Source organism: Pleurodeles waltl, chromosome 2_1 (assembly GCF_031143425.1).
Source record: "Pleurodeles waltl isolate 20211129_DDA chromosome 2_1, aPleWal1.hap1.20221129, whole genome shotgun sequence".
Lineage (NCBI taxonomy): Eukaryota > Metazoa > Chordata > Amphibia > Caudata > Salamandridae > Pleurodeles > Pleurodeles waltl.
This window is the reverse complement of record NC_090438.1, coordinates 211,903,129-211,917,752: the sequence shown is the minus strand read 5'-3', so window position 1 is coordinate 211,917,752 and position 14,624 is coordinate 211,903,129. Positions and strand designations below refer to the sequence as shown.

The window sequence follows — 14,624 nt, the reverse complement described above, 5'->3', positions numbered from 1 at the left end:
TTAGTTTTAATTGGAATCAGGAGTTTAGCTTAGCCTTGGCTTGTAGGCTTGTGCCCCCATCACCTAGTGACTTTTAACCTACTTAGCTTGATCTGTTTTAGAATATTTATTTAATTATTTCTTCCAAGATGGCTGCTATGTTTATAGTTAGGAAGATGTTTTAGTTTCAGGTTATCAGTGCCACTCTGTAAAGATGTCACTATCAGTGTCAAAGAAAAATGAGATACATAGGTACTCACATTATGTACTTTCCCACTTTTGTGTGACAGTAACAGAATGTACCTTTTCAGGAAATTATTTATATAATTGCTGCACCAAACATGTCTTCTTATCTATTGTTTGAGAACATACCTGCATCAGGTATCCTACAAGATCTGTATAAAAACATCTCACACAGACAAGATAGAGGGATTCCTACCAGATGACATCAATGCTATCTATGCTACACATTGCCTTGATGCTACCCAGCCTTCGTGTCCTCACGGAGTCTGATTTAGAGACCTCATTCCAAGGTAACGAGGGTTTGGGGGCTCTTCTCATGGACATGGTACTGGCAAATTAGGTTTAACACACCTAGCTCTCTTTAGGTTAGAGATTAGGTTCATCATGCTAGAGTATTAGAACCTATTTCACATCTATTTCATATTTCATGTTATTGCAAGATGGTGGGGGTCTTTGTATTAATGACGTTTTTACCATTCTGTTTCTTCCATTGTTCATTATCCTCATCATTGCAGCCCATTCAATATACAGTAGATTGCAGTCTTGTTAATAAAACCTATTGAAAACTTTCTGCATCCCTTTCATTGCCTTTATATGACTGAGACATGTTGTTCACGTGGGAAAAGGGTAATTTTTGTTTAACCTCGACCTCACTGAGATGTCGCACTCTTGAGTCCATACATAAAGGCTGCCACAAATCACCTTTTACTGTTTGGGTTTTTGGTGAGGTACTGCTTGTGAGCCGGGAGGGTTGGCCGACATTTGTGACTTGTTGTAGGATTTGCCTAGTCACCTATAAACAAAAGTGCTGTAATCCCTAAACCAGCAGGCTTGCCTAGAGCAAAAGTCAAACTACGACACAGAGTTAAAAGCAGAAACATTTCAGCTTTCTAAAAATGGCGATTTTCATAATTGTAACAATAAATTCAACTTTACTATCAAAGAGTATTTATCATTACAATTCCATGGGTAGGAAACATGACAGGTCTACCCGTTCCCAATCAGGAATTATAACTTATTTAATGTAATAATAAATCCCCAATGCTATCCTATGGAATGGGTAGGCCTCACAGTAGTGAAAAATGAATATGACAGTTTTTGACTACCAGGACATGTAAAACTTAAACGTATATGTCCTGCCTCTTAATTACATAGCACACTGCCCCATGGCCACCTAGGGCCTACTTTAGGGATAACTTATATGTAGTAAAAAAATAGTTTAAGGCTTGGCAAGGGGTTTTAAATGCCAAGTCAACATGGCAGTGTAGCACTGCATCTAGGCTGCAATGGTAGGTCTGAGACAAGTGCCACATAAGTAGGTGGCACAAGCAGTGCTGTAGGCCCACTACTACCAGTTAATTTATGGGCCCTAAGCACATATAGTATGATTTACTAGGGATCTATTAGTTAATTAAATATTCCAATTAGTTATATACCAATCACCCCATGTTTTATGGAGAGAGCACATGCACTTTAGCACTGGTCAGCAGAGGTAATGTGTTCAGAGACCTAAGACCAACAAAAAAAAATCAGTAAAAATGTGAGCAAGCAGGGAAAAAGTCTGGATGAAGACCGCCCTACAGGTCCAACAGTAACATTGAATATTAAGATGTTATGTGAGCTGCACAACCAGTCATTGAAAGTATTTCAAGACTCTTGTAGAGTAATAGTTTGTAGTAATACAGAATTCACAGCTTCTCAATGGAAACCCTATGGTAAAATGTAGGAGTGTGTGCTCCCATGAATGTAGATGTTCCTTCTGCCAAAGCTATTCTTCTCTTTCCCTCCATACCCTGCTAGCTCCGTCCCTCCATCCGGCCCCACAGGGGCTCAGAGAAGGTGGTAACTGAGCATTTAAACCCCTCCAAATTCGGAATACTCTGTGGTATTTTACAATTTAATTCCGTATCTACACAGTTATTTCACACAATAAGGGGTTTCACTCATAAATGGCAGAATTCATAGCTTTTTGGACAGCAAGGTTTTGGTGTTTGTTTTGATGTGAGACCTATAAAGCAGGTGCCACAAACTATAAGTCCTTATTAAATTACATTTGTTTCATGTTGATTACTACGCATCTGTTTAAGCAATTACTTTCATTAGTATGTAAATACACTATATGATTTGTCAGATATTATTTTTAAGCACTTTTTGTTGGAACCAAATGTTACATTATAAAATAGAAAAATCAAAAGTAATGATTTTAATGAAAATTATGAGTTGATGTCATATCTCTGGTATTTATTTTACAATGACCTCTCTGTAAATTCCTCATTTCCAGCCTACTCACCTATACTGCATTCCATGTCAACCTACCTTTTCTGAACATCACTGGAACACACTTCCGTCCATAGATTGTGACACCTGTAGGGCAGGGGAAGTGTAAAGGTGTGTCAGGGATGCTTTATAGCCCCTACACATGGAAATGGTGAAAACAGAACCTACCTAAGTATTAGCATTATCCTAGACTCATTCATTGCATGGCACAGAAGCTGCTGCTCTTCCACACATAGCTCCATGTAGCCAGGCCCCGTAGCTAGGGCTTATGGATGCAGTCACTCAGAGTTAAAGGACATGAGTGCCAGGTTGAATGGGGCATCTTTAGAAATAACAATGAAGCTCTTCAGAGTAGGTGCGTTCCCAACTCACTCTACCCTCCCACAGTCTCCCCTCAAGCAATGGTGGCTTGTGACACTAGAAAACGGTAGGGCATTAGCCCATCTGGTGTCTACTGACAATGCACACACAATGCTTTAAGTTTAGACCAGCAGGCATATCGAACTCTCTGGGCACTAGCATAACAAATAATGCAGAACACAATGGCTTAATGTGGCTTTAACAGAGCATAATTTACAATAATGATCCTACTCCGGAGTCTGCGATCCTTTTTGCTTGGCGGGCCGACTCTTCAAAATCAACCTGCACCTCATATGCTGCCTGGCTGTTCTGAAGTGCTGAGCATACTGAACGGGAAACTAGGCATCACGCAATTCCAACCAATAAAAGCACTGCTCTCATGCTGTATATAGTAGTAAGCAACGTAGGAGCAGTGCAAGTGTTGGCTGGGACAGTTGAATACAGCACTCCATCTGAGACCGATGGGGCTGTGTCTCTGCTTCCTAGCCCTGTTACAGCGATGACTGGGGAGGTCTGAACTACGCATGTTAAGCTGCCCACAGCAAAATATCGGCCAACCTGACATGCGCAGTTCAGATACACAAGCAAACAAATACAAATGATGGACGGAATGTGGAACAAATCAAATATTCACCTCAGTCACAGATCTCGGTTTAATCCATCAATTCTTTTGGTCACCACGCCTCCCCAGTTTGGACTCATCCATATGCAAATCAGCCTTGACCCTTTTTCCCATGGGAACAGTCCAGCCCGAACTGCCAGGCCAGATCCTCCCTGGATCTTGTACTGTTCATACGAGAAGAGACGTTTTGAAATTGTGGATCACACTCATTGAAAAAATAAAAGTATAAACAAAATGAATCTGAAATTAATTAGAACTTTCATGCATAGTTTTATTTGTGCTATGTCAAGGCTTTAATCAGTTGTTTGTATTAATTCCAACTTTATTAAACTGGATAATGCCTATATTGTCAGGGTTGCAGATCTATAAAGCTTTTCAAAACTTGGTTAGTTAATTAAAAAGTTTAGAGTCACTGCGAGAAGGACTTATGTGTACATTTGTATTTGCATATAGTAAGTTCAGCTGTAATTTGCTTTACTGCAAAACAGTAATCAAAATTGAACAATTGCGTGCCACAAGCTATACTTCTTGGTCACTTACCTTTTTCTCCACTGTTTGGAACTTGTAGCTTCTGGGTGAGTATCACATGGGGTGTAGCCTGAATGCTTAATAAGTACATGCTACAGGATAGTAGGGTGAGTATGCTCCATTCACACCTTCCTATGCACGCTGAACGTGTCACAACCTCTCCTCTTTTTCTGTATATGTTATTGTAATCGCCCTCCGCATCTCCAGTCTCCTGCTAGGATCGATCAACATCAAGTATGGAATCTTCTATCTCCTGAACCAGCTTCACCACAATATAAATGGTGCCTCATGTTTTTCTGGGTCATACAATACTGCTACCTGATAGGCCCATAGTTCCTTTTCTATGGTTGGTGTCTGCCAATTTCTTAGGTTTGACACTTTACCCCAGAGTTGATATCAAAGGCCCATTTGTGAGTGGTTTTCATAATCTCCTGACACAGACTATACCGCATTTCAACACCTGGATAAGCATTTTAAAATGCAATTTCTTTCATTTTCTGCCTTTTCATTCCAGATGGATCCCATAGAACCAAGAATATATGGTGTCTCTTAATCGTCCTGGATAAAGGTGTCTCTACACCTTTGTCAAGTCTATAGACCCATATAGAAATTGCACCTCCTAATCTTCCTGAGAAACAACATCATGGTTATTGGGTGGACCATATACACCCATGTAAGAATGGTGTCTATTGTTCACATCCTTTCATGGATAGTCTACAAATGCACCCCTACTAGCCAAGCACATTACATGGATAGTTCCCCACAACGTCAACACAAGAAAACATTGTGCTAAGTGTGGCAAGAATGTGCAGATGCAACTATTGCTACCAATGTATTTTTCACTTTATATCCTCTAATTGGTACAACGCAATACTTGTGAGCTGCAGTAGTGCCTCTAGAATATCCTAAAAGTGTTGACTGAGGAACATCAGTCCTAAGCTTCGTGAAACCAGCAGCCTAGTATATCACCTTCACCACGGGTAGCCAGGTCTTATTCAAATCACCCTTTTGGGAGGCACATCAAAATGTGCTCTGCTCCATCTTCACCGGAAGCTCCATGATAACAATCACAATGCCAGGACTCCCCTAAATTATTTAAAATAACATAATCTGAAGGAAACTTTGCTTTTTGTCCACAGATCCTTCCTTTCATGGCTGTTAGATTACTGGTATGATGTAAGGCTCTGTCTATTCTGTCAGCTTTGCCACTGCCACCCTATACTCCTGAAACTTTGCTCTTTCTATTTGTAATTGTTTATCTAGGCCACTGTGTGCTTATCTGTAAGACTTTTTGAAGCAAATGATAAGCAAAGCACACTACACAGATGAAGCACAACAACTTGACAGTGAGGTCACTGTGCACTAACTAGGGCAGTGGTTTCCAACATGGGATCCGGGGACCTCTGGGGGTTCCACGAATCCTCCTCAAGAGGTGCGCGACTGCTTAGAAAATGCAATAGTATTAACCGATTAATAAAGTGCATATACAAAAATTGTAAAACGTACTGTAAAGGTCAAGGAATCTGAAATTGAAGGCTAAAAATTAAATTAGTATCCTCAGGTTGATTTCTGGGAGCCATGAGGATGCATCAAACAGAATATAGTATGGACGCTGCATGGCTTCAATTGAATTTAGAAAAGCTCCAACCTTCCTCTTAAAATTACAGTTTGTTATTTTATATTTATATTTATTTGCCAAGTAAATAAAATTTGTTATAATTTGTGTTTGTGTTTGATAAATGCTTGTTTTTGTACTTTCTGTGTATTGTTTTGCATTTTAAATCACCAACAATGTTTAGGCCAGGGTCCCCGGCTTCCAGTAATGACTCAGAGGGGGTCCTCGGATTCCAATAATGATTTAATGGGGGTCCCCGGTTTCCAGTAATGATAAAGTGATGGTCCACAGGAGTCAAAATGTTAGGAACCACTGTACCAGGGTATTTAGGCTATGCAGCATTAAGGAGTCAACAGATTGAGTTATGTTTTTTTATTCAAATGTTTCTGTATTCATAGCACATTTTGAATGTGTGGTTGTGTGAATTACCAATTAGATTAATGTGAAAATGAGTGAATGAATCTACGAATAAATAAATGAATGAGTTCACGGGTGGATAACTGTATGAGTGATTGGTTGCATGGATTGATGGATAGATGGCTATAGAGGTGCATGGATGAGTGAGTGGATGGATAAATGAATGGGTGAGTGAATACATGGACAGGTGGCTAATGAATAGATAAGTCTGTGAATGGATGGATCGGTGAAACGTCACTAACTAAATGTTTTACTGAAAAGTGACACTTCTGATCATTAAGGCCCTAGCCAGTATATCTGGCTCCGACAAGCTTGTGTAGTAGTTATTGTTTTATTTTCTTTATCAATCATAGGCCAAAAAAGATAAAAGAAGGGAAAAAAGAAAAGTTGCTGCCACCCAGATGTGGAAGCCATACTTTTGCAATAAACATGTTACTTTAAAAAAGTGATAATCACATAATTTTATTAGAGCAGTAGGGGTGCTTCATAGAAGGCAAGGGTACTTAGTACAGATACAGAAAACGGTTTTAGTTCTAATGTACATCACAGAGAAATATGATACTTACTGGCAGAAACAAATGCACCATTGACTTTGAATTGACTGAAGAATCAGTTTATACACAGGTGGCTAAAAAACAAAAATGGATAAAGAATGGGAAAAATAAGCATTGACACATAAAGCAGTGACCTAAGACTCCTAGCACTGAAGTGTCTTTCCTTTTAGGCAGATATCCACATATGATAATGCAAATTGACATAAATTGCTGAGATTTCGTATATGAGTTCATATTAACTTAAAACATTTATCTGACACTTGTGTGACTCCTGACGTACACATGTTCGTTTCCATTAATTTTGCATATGATGATTGGTATAATAACTTAAATGCATGTTTTAAGAGGAAGGCAGAATGCATCTGTCGATATCTTTTTTTTTAATGATTTGACGAATGTTTGCACATTTGCCTATTGTTTCCCTGCTTTTTGTAGTGTGATAACAGTAGACATTTCAGCTGAATATTTGTTGATCTTCCAAATGTAAATGACGAGGAGAAGCTGCAGGACAATGTCCCTCATTATGAGTTTGGCGGGCGACAACACTACTGGCCCTATTTGTAGTTCACTGCAGGGCTGGTGGGCAGGAACAGCATTTCCACCCACCAGCCCTTTGGTAAAGAGGGCCTTAACATTGCAGCCAGCTCATAATCGAGACGGCGGCAATGTGGAAGTGCAGCGGGTGCACTAGCACCCGTTGCTCTTTCCACTGCCCGTAATTCAGGCAGTGGAATGTACGACGGGGCTGTGCATGCGGGCCCCTCCACTGCCCATGCCAAGTGCATGGGCAGTGCAGGGACCCCCCGGGGGCACCCGACACCCCCATTCCGCCAGCCTTTCCATGGCAGTGAAACCACCATGAAAAGGCTGGCGGTGTGGGGACTCCTGGTGGATTACAACCCCAGGGACCGCCATGCTGCCAGCAACCTGGCGGTGTCGGTGGTCCGACCGTGGCTGCTCTGCCACGGTCGAAATGTAGTGGTCGGACCGCCACTACTGTGGCGGTCCAACCGCCACCGTAAGTCTGGCAGTGTCAAAACCCCCAAACTCAAAATGAGGGCCTATATGTCAGTTGTGAGTTTTTAGAAAAAAGTGAAAAGAGGCATATTTTGTGTACTTTACGGGGTGTATAGGGATGGGCGATGGGAAGGCCATTTGCCACTCTTCGGTATAGATAGGTTGATATTTGCATTCAGGAAACGGTCAGACAGATGTACAGACCTACGTTTCATGTCATTTCGCTCTAGTAAGAGGCAGAACAGAAGCAGGTTTTTTTGGCGCTTTTACACTACACTGCTTGCTCGACCTTTGACCTTTTTAATCACAACTTCACCTGAGGCGACAAGCAAGGCCTACTTATGCATGTACTGACAGGTTTAATTGCTCAAATCATTGCTTATGTTTTCCGGCGCCTCGGTGCTCTCGGGTCATTCATTCGTGTCACGAATTAATATAGAAATATGCATTTATAATAGCAATACTAAATCAAAATACAGTTCTTTATTGTTATTTATTTATTTATTTTTTAAACTACAATTTAAGAGTGTGGTGCACAAACGGTTCGCTTTTCCAAGGCCTGTCTTTATAATTGGTACAATAATTTTGATATGAAGTTCACAAAATAAGAAAATTGTTAAGTTGTATTTGAATATTACACATTAGTAAAACAAAAAATAATAAGCTTCAACCGTGAAAAGAGAGTTAAAAAGAGGAATGGATTTCTTATACCATATGTGAATTATAGCACAAAAAGACGCACATTTCGCTCATTAAGACATGTGTGTTTGAGCATGCCAACAAATGTGAAATGCAATTGGCCGCATGCCATGCACTGATAAGTGGTGTATTCTAACTACTGAAGACATCTGTTACAAACAAATGGAAATCTCGGGTGTCAATATTGTTTAAAGTGTTTCTAGATCTACATTTTTTAGATTTCTTTCCAAACTTTTCCCACTCCAATCAATGTTATATTTTTTAAATAGACTTCTGCAATATATTTTTGATGGAATGCTGCAGTCTGGAGATAAACAGATCATCTTGTATTCAAAGCAGAATGCTGATTCCCATCTAAGTATTAAAACGTAGCTGAGGTTTTATAAAAACATGTTAGACTGCCTGGTGTGAGAACTTTCCAGCAGCTCAGGGATAATTACTTCATTGTGAAACGTAGTCATGTACGGTAAGACTGTCGGAGCAACTCGGCGGTATTTTAAATAAAAAATACCCAACCACCTTCTCTCTCCATCTCAGTGCTTAATTTGAGCTGGTGGCAGCAGGCCCTTATTTTGGGGGACTAGCACTTCCTTTTTCTTAACAGGCTTTATGCATATAAGGGGGAAACAAAGAAAATGAGAAAGACGGAGAAAGCAGGGATGAAAAAGAACTTGCAAGAGTAAGATAAGGAGTCTGGTGATGGATTAAAGAGAAATGAGGTGGAATCAACACTAAGCAGCCTTGGGATTCAGCAACTCAACATTTGATGGTGTCAGTCAGTGGTTTCTGAGCTAAATTTAAAACCCTGACACTTATTCCTGTAAAAATTAGGCACTGCTCTCTGTCTCTCTCTCTCTCTCTCTCACACACACACACACACAGGCGAACAAACATATGACCACACACACACATATATATATTATCTGGCAGCTGCACATTTAAAGGCTTGTTCACAAAGGCATTTTGTAGTACGCAAAGCAGTACTCCTCTACTATTCTGTGAATTTAGCTCAAAATATCAAAAACTTAAAAAATTGGAATATTCATATACAACTAGTACAAGTGGAAAGGACTGCCTTCTTTGTAAATTTAATAATAAGGAGTTTGGCATTTGGGGGGCGATTCATAAAGGCATGCAAGACTATATAAAAGAGTTCTCCTGTACTACAGCTTCTCATACTAATAAACTCTTTTGCAAATGAGCCCCTTAGCGCTTCAGTTCCCATGAGAACAGATGAATTATTCAGGATATCTTAGTTTTATTATCATGTTATGTGTTTCACCTTTTGGGATGTAATCAGTGTGACTCATAATTGTAAAAAAAAATGTTATTTCGTACCCTTGGATTATATAATGCAGTTTGTCTGAATAAAACCCAGCTATCTTCTCATTTATCAATCTGCTCATGCACAGGTCCACCCATCTTTCAGTTCTCTATTGATCTTTACACTAACACATCTCTTCATGCAGCTAATATACCTGACTCGTTGTCTGATTTGCAAATGTCAAAGTTAGTTCACTATTTTAATGTAATATTAGGGTACAAATAATGTTCTTCAAATCCTGATATCTCTAACATTGCTGAAGCCTTACTGATCTTAAATTGAAAGGGGGTTAACATGGTTTTATTCCCAGCTCTTCTGTTCTCTTCTCCTCTGAGCGCTATAGTTAAATGTATCAATTAGGGCATGATAGAGAAGACAGAATGTGAAGACAATGGGTTAATTTACAAAGGCATTTATGAGTATGTGAAGTAACATTCTTGCAGCACTACTTCACATATCAATGCCTTTGTGTGAATTGGCCTCTATTTGCTGGCAAAGTGTGAGTGGGCCACTCACTAGGCAAAATTGTTCTCACTTTTGTTCCCTGAAATCAATCTATTTGTTCCCTTCTCTAAAGTTAGTTTATTGTGGCTCAGTGGACTATTGCATCCACCACAGGGATCTGTTTTTGATTCTAACCCTGGTGTGTCCTCTCAGACTTTAATCCTTTTTTAAGTTGTGAAAATGAGTACAATTGAGCTAATATAAACCATGGTCATTCAGAAGCAAGGTTTTCCTAGGGGATGAATGTGCCCTTTACAAATACACATGGTATCTTAGTGTACGCCAATGTTGTTTATGATTCCTTCCACTACCACCTTCTGGTTTCTCTATTTAGCATCGCAGTCAGGGCCTCCTCATCCTGGGGCCCTCTCCTACTGACACTTCAGTCAATGGACTGAGCATTACAACCAGCCAAAATATCAAATCCCAGCTCTGTGTGCCGTAATGTCACTAGTAGTCATTTCCTGATCTGTGTGTTATTGCAAGGTCCACATTACTCTTTCAATGACCCTGAGTTTAAGCTATATACCTGAGGGTGGTGCAAAGACACAACTCAGTTCTCAGTTTACATTTTACAAGCTTAAGTGTACGAAATTCCATAAACATTATACAAAGTTAAGCTAACTTATATGAAATAGCTATACATATTAATTTATGACAAGTAGATGCATTTTGACCTAAAAAACAGCACAACAAAGTACAGTGAACAACAACCTCTTTCTTCCTGTTTTTTTCACGTTGTGCCCTTACTGAATACACCTTAATTATGCCACATGTTGTAATTCCAGGATTTTAACTTAACAAGGATTTCACCAAATTCACCAAATTAACCGAGATGACACTTGTGTAAAGAAAAACATTACCCTGACCTAGTTAAAAGAACCCATGGCAATCACGTTATCCAATTTATATTTATGGAGTTACTATATGAAATTCATGGCAATACCTAGAACTGAACATTGAGGCCCTCATTATGACCGCGGCAGTTTGAGGACTGCCACGGTGGAGGTGCAGTCTCATCGCCGCAGTCTTGGCGGTGAAGACTGCCGTATCATGAGCATGGCGGTGCGGCTGATGTGAAACAGCCACCCCGCTGCCAGTCCTGCCAGTGCAGGTGGACCGATGCAGCCGGCAAGGGCCTCCTCCAGGTCGGCAGCCTGCCTCACACCACCGTCAGTTTTACGAGGATGCAAAATTGATTACATAACAGGTGGCATCTGCCTTAACCATGATACTGGGTAACGTACATGTGTCTTGCCGGTTAATAAGTGCATGTGTTCGTCTGTCTAAGGTAGTAGGGCGTTTGCCAATAGACAGCAAATGGCCCAGCACTAACACAGATAGGCATAGTGACTTCCTAAGCCACCATTTAAGAATAAGCCTACATGGTCCGAATAGTCATCTTGTCTTATCTATCAAGAGTATTTACTGATCCTTTATGCGGGATATTAATTGCAGGTGTTGTGATAACAATACACCCATTACTTAAGGGGATCTTCAGGTCAGGTCAGATGGATTTGGCAATAGCTGGTCGAAACTTTACACTGTCCTCTATTTACAACAGTGCAAGCGACGTTTAGATTATTATCTGTGAGATGCTCTACTGTTTTGCCTGATAAGACGTCTACCGGAAAACCTCAACTTCCTCGTCCCTTAGCCGAATTAACCTGTCAACTGACCCCTTTATTTTCATCCAAATTTAGAATAACTGAATGTCTTTGTTAACATGTGCTCTTTCACGACATGTTGTTGTTCTGTGTAGTGTTGGAGGGCAGTTACAGCTTATGGTTGGCTTTTAAAGTTTCAGTTTCATGTAATATCAAAAAAGTGTGGCCCTCGGTGAGGAATTAGGGTACGAGAATGATTAACTCTCTCGTATACATTTTTCATGTAAAAGAAGCAATGCATGCTGATGGCTGACATGTTGTGAGTAAACCACAGTAAGTCAGTAACTGTGTCTTTTCAGTAGTTGACGTTCCTACAAATTGTGGTGAACACTTGGTGGTCAGTGTGAAATCTCTCTGTCAATGGAATGGATGCTAATAAGGAATGCAATTTAATTTGTGCGTATCTTGACATAGGAACTTTTCTGAGACTCCTTTATTATAGACATCTGCAAATGTAATATGGAAACGTTCTTAAGACCTTTTTATTGTATAGAGTCTAGGTGAAGCAGCAGAGTGTTTGTTTCCTGGTGGCACAAGGAATAGCTGGAAAGGACTGGTTTAGACACATTTCATGGCTCTCTGATGCTAATGTTAGCTGTAAGTCAAGGAGGCGTGGACTGATTGTGGTGCTAGGGCCATTTTAAAAGACCAGTGGATGAAGGAGAATGACATTTAAATAACTGTTTTGCTGTTTTAACAGGGATATCTACAATGAAGTGTCTAGCAAAGGCCAAGACACGTTGATTATTGTATTGAAAATGAACACTGGGCTGGTATTTACAATAGAGGATGCCTAGTACAATTCCATAGTGGATATGGCACAGCAATGCCGAGGTCCAGGTGTAGAGTGGTAAAAGAGAACTCAGACTGGACTTTACGACAAAAAAATATTTTGGTTGATTACATTTTCAATAGCAGGGCTTCTTACAAGTTTTAGAAGCTATGCAATTCAATATAGATTTGCTTGTATTATTTCTATTTGCACAGGTGCTAAGTTAAACGCCTCATCAAAAGCTAATGTAGAGGGATATATGTACATCTGAAATTGAGAAACATAGAGAACTTTTTTGTTTTTCCAGAATTCATGACGTTATTTGTGTACACAAATGCAATTGATCTCTGTTGGTACAGTTGAGATCTCGTGTATTATTAGGTTGGGGCATGGTACACGAGCATGGGTAGCCATAGTTCTAAAGGATAAACATGGGTATTGTTGTTAGCTATGTGTAGTCAGCCATGTGCCTGTCGGCAAAGACATATTGGCTTCCAACATTTTGGGAAGGGCAAAACGCTCCAAGACATTGGGGTCCATAAACTCCCCCTGAGGCATTTGGAAGCCAACAGGGTCCTCTGCCACAGCCAGGAACCAAGATGGTCAAAACATTTGGGCAAGTGGCACATGTTGGTCTTATTTCTGGTGGTGTTGCAACCCTTGGATGTGCCAGGATTGGTTCAGTTATGAAGTAGTGGGAGTGGGAGTCTTCTGCATTTGGTATGCTCCATTCAGGTAATCCTGTTAAAAGTTGAAAAAAGTAAGGAATGGACATTAGGTTAGTGTTGTCAGTATCTTGATAGATCGCTGTACCAATCTCCACCCCAATTCTGTTTCTTTTTGCAATATAGATTTGTGATTGCTTTTACCTAGATGTCCTGGAAGCAGTATTTATGCTACTATACTATACTATGCTACTATTATACCTTAATATAATCCAGGAATCCTGACTCATTGAAGTGGATAGGATGTAACCCCTACATGGCATTGACATATATTGCATTTACCTTAAAACAATCTATACGCTACACATAGTGTAAACATGTATTTCGGTTCTGTTAAGGAAACAAGGGATGTTTCACTTTATATTTTGCTATTTATTTTAACATTGAAACATTTTGACAAAAATGAAATGTGATTGATGTTTCCAACCAGTGAAATAACTGCATTATTAATTATTAGTCATGACTAAAAGGACGATGAAACATAACTCTAAAAAGAAAAATTGCACACTTGTAGGATTAAACCCAGATCCGTTCAATTGGAGTTGTGTGATACATCTGCGGGCTGAGCCACTCATGGTAAAAATGCCACTCTTAACATAACATCCAGGTTTCAGTCACTGCAAGCAAATGAGGAATAACAAGAGGTTACACCATATGTGCCTGTTTGTATACATTTATGTGTGTGTGTGTGTGTGAGGGGGTTGGGTTATAGCTATGTGCTGGCAAACAACGTTCAAAATATGTTGCTCTTCTCCAGCTGGTGTGGTAATATCTCATGTCTCCATCATCACTCTAAGAAAGCAGTAATCGAGTTCCCCCCGTTATTTTTGTCTTAAGTCAACAGTGCTGTAGCTCTGAGTCACTTCAGAGAAGGAGACACGGGTGCTTATCGGTATATAGAAAAGCCTTACAGCAAGGTGCATTTTACGTTCCCTTTCATCATCTCCAAGTGGTGGACTGCCTCCAGCGTTCCTTCAGAGTCTGCACCCGTCTTGTCAATACGCGAGGATGTTTTTTGGAAGTTTAACTCTTGTTGGGTGGCATACTGGGGAGGAAATGTTGAATACTGAAAGTCAGCTTTTAGTGCCAGGGCCAGGCTGCCGGGTCCAGCATAGTTCTCAATCTGTCTGTTCATTCAAGTAGCAAATTCATTAGCAGACCTTCTGGCATGGCTGAAAAATGCACACACTATGGAACATTACTTTAGATTACTTGCAGGACTTGATAGTGCAGCGATCCGATAGTATATACTTCAGCAAACATTACAGTGGGTATAAATAGTGCCATAGAATCTTTGAATTCTGCTTTGAGAGTTCTGTAA

General features: G+C 40.0%; 1 protein-coding gene across 3 annotated transcripts in view; it reads left to right on the top strand.

Annotated features, from left to right (window-relative positions):
* AFF2 (ALF transcription elongation factor 2) overlaps positions 1-14,624 on the top strand; it is a 928,871-nt gene that overhangs the window by 673,740 nt on the left and 240,507 nt on the right. The window lies entirely within an intron of this gene.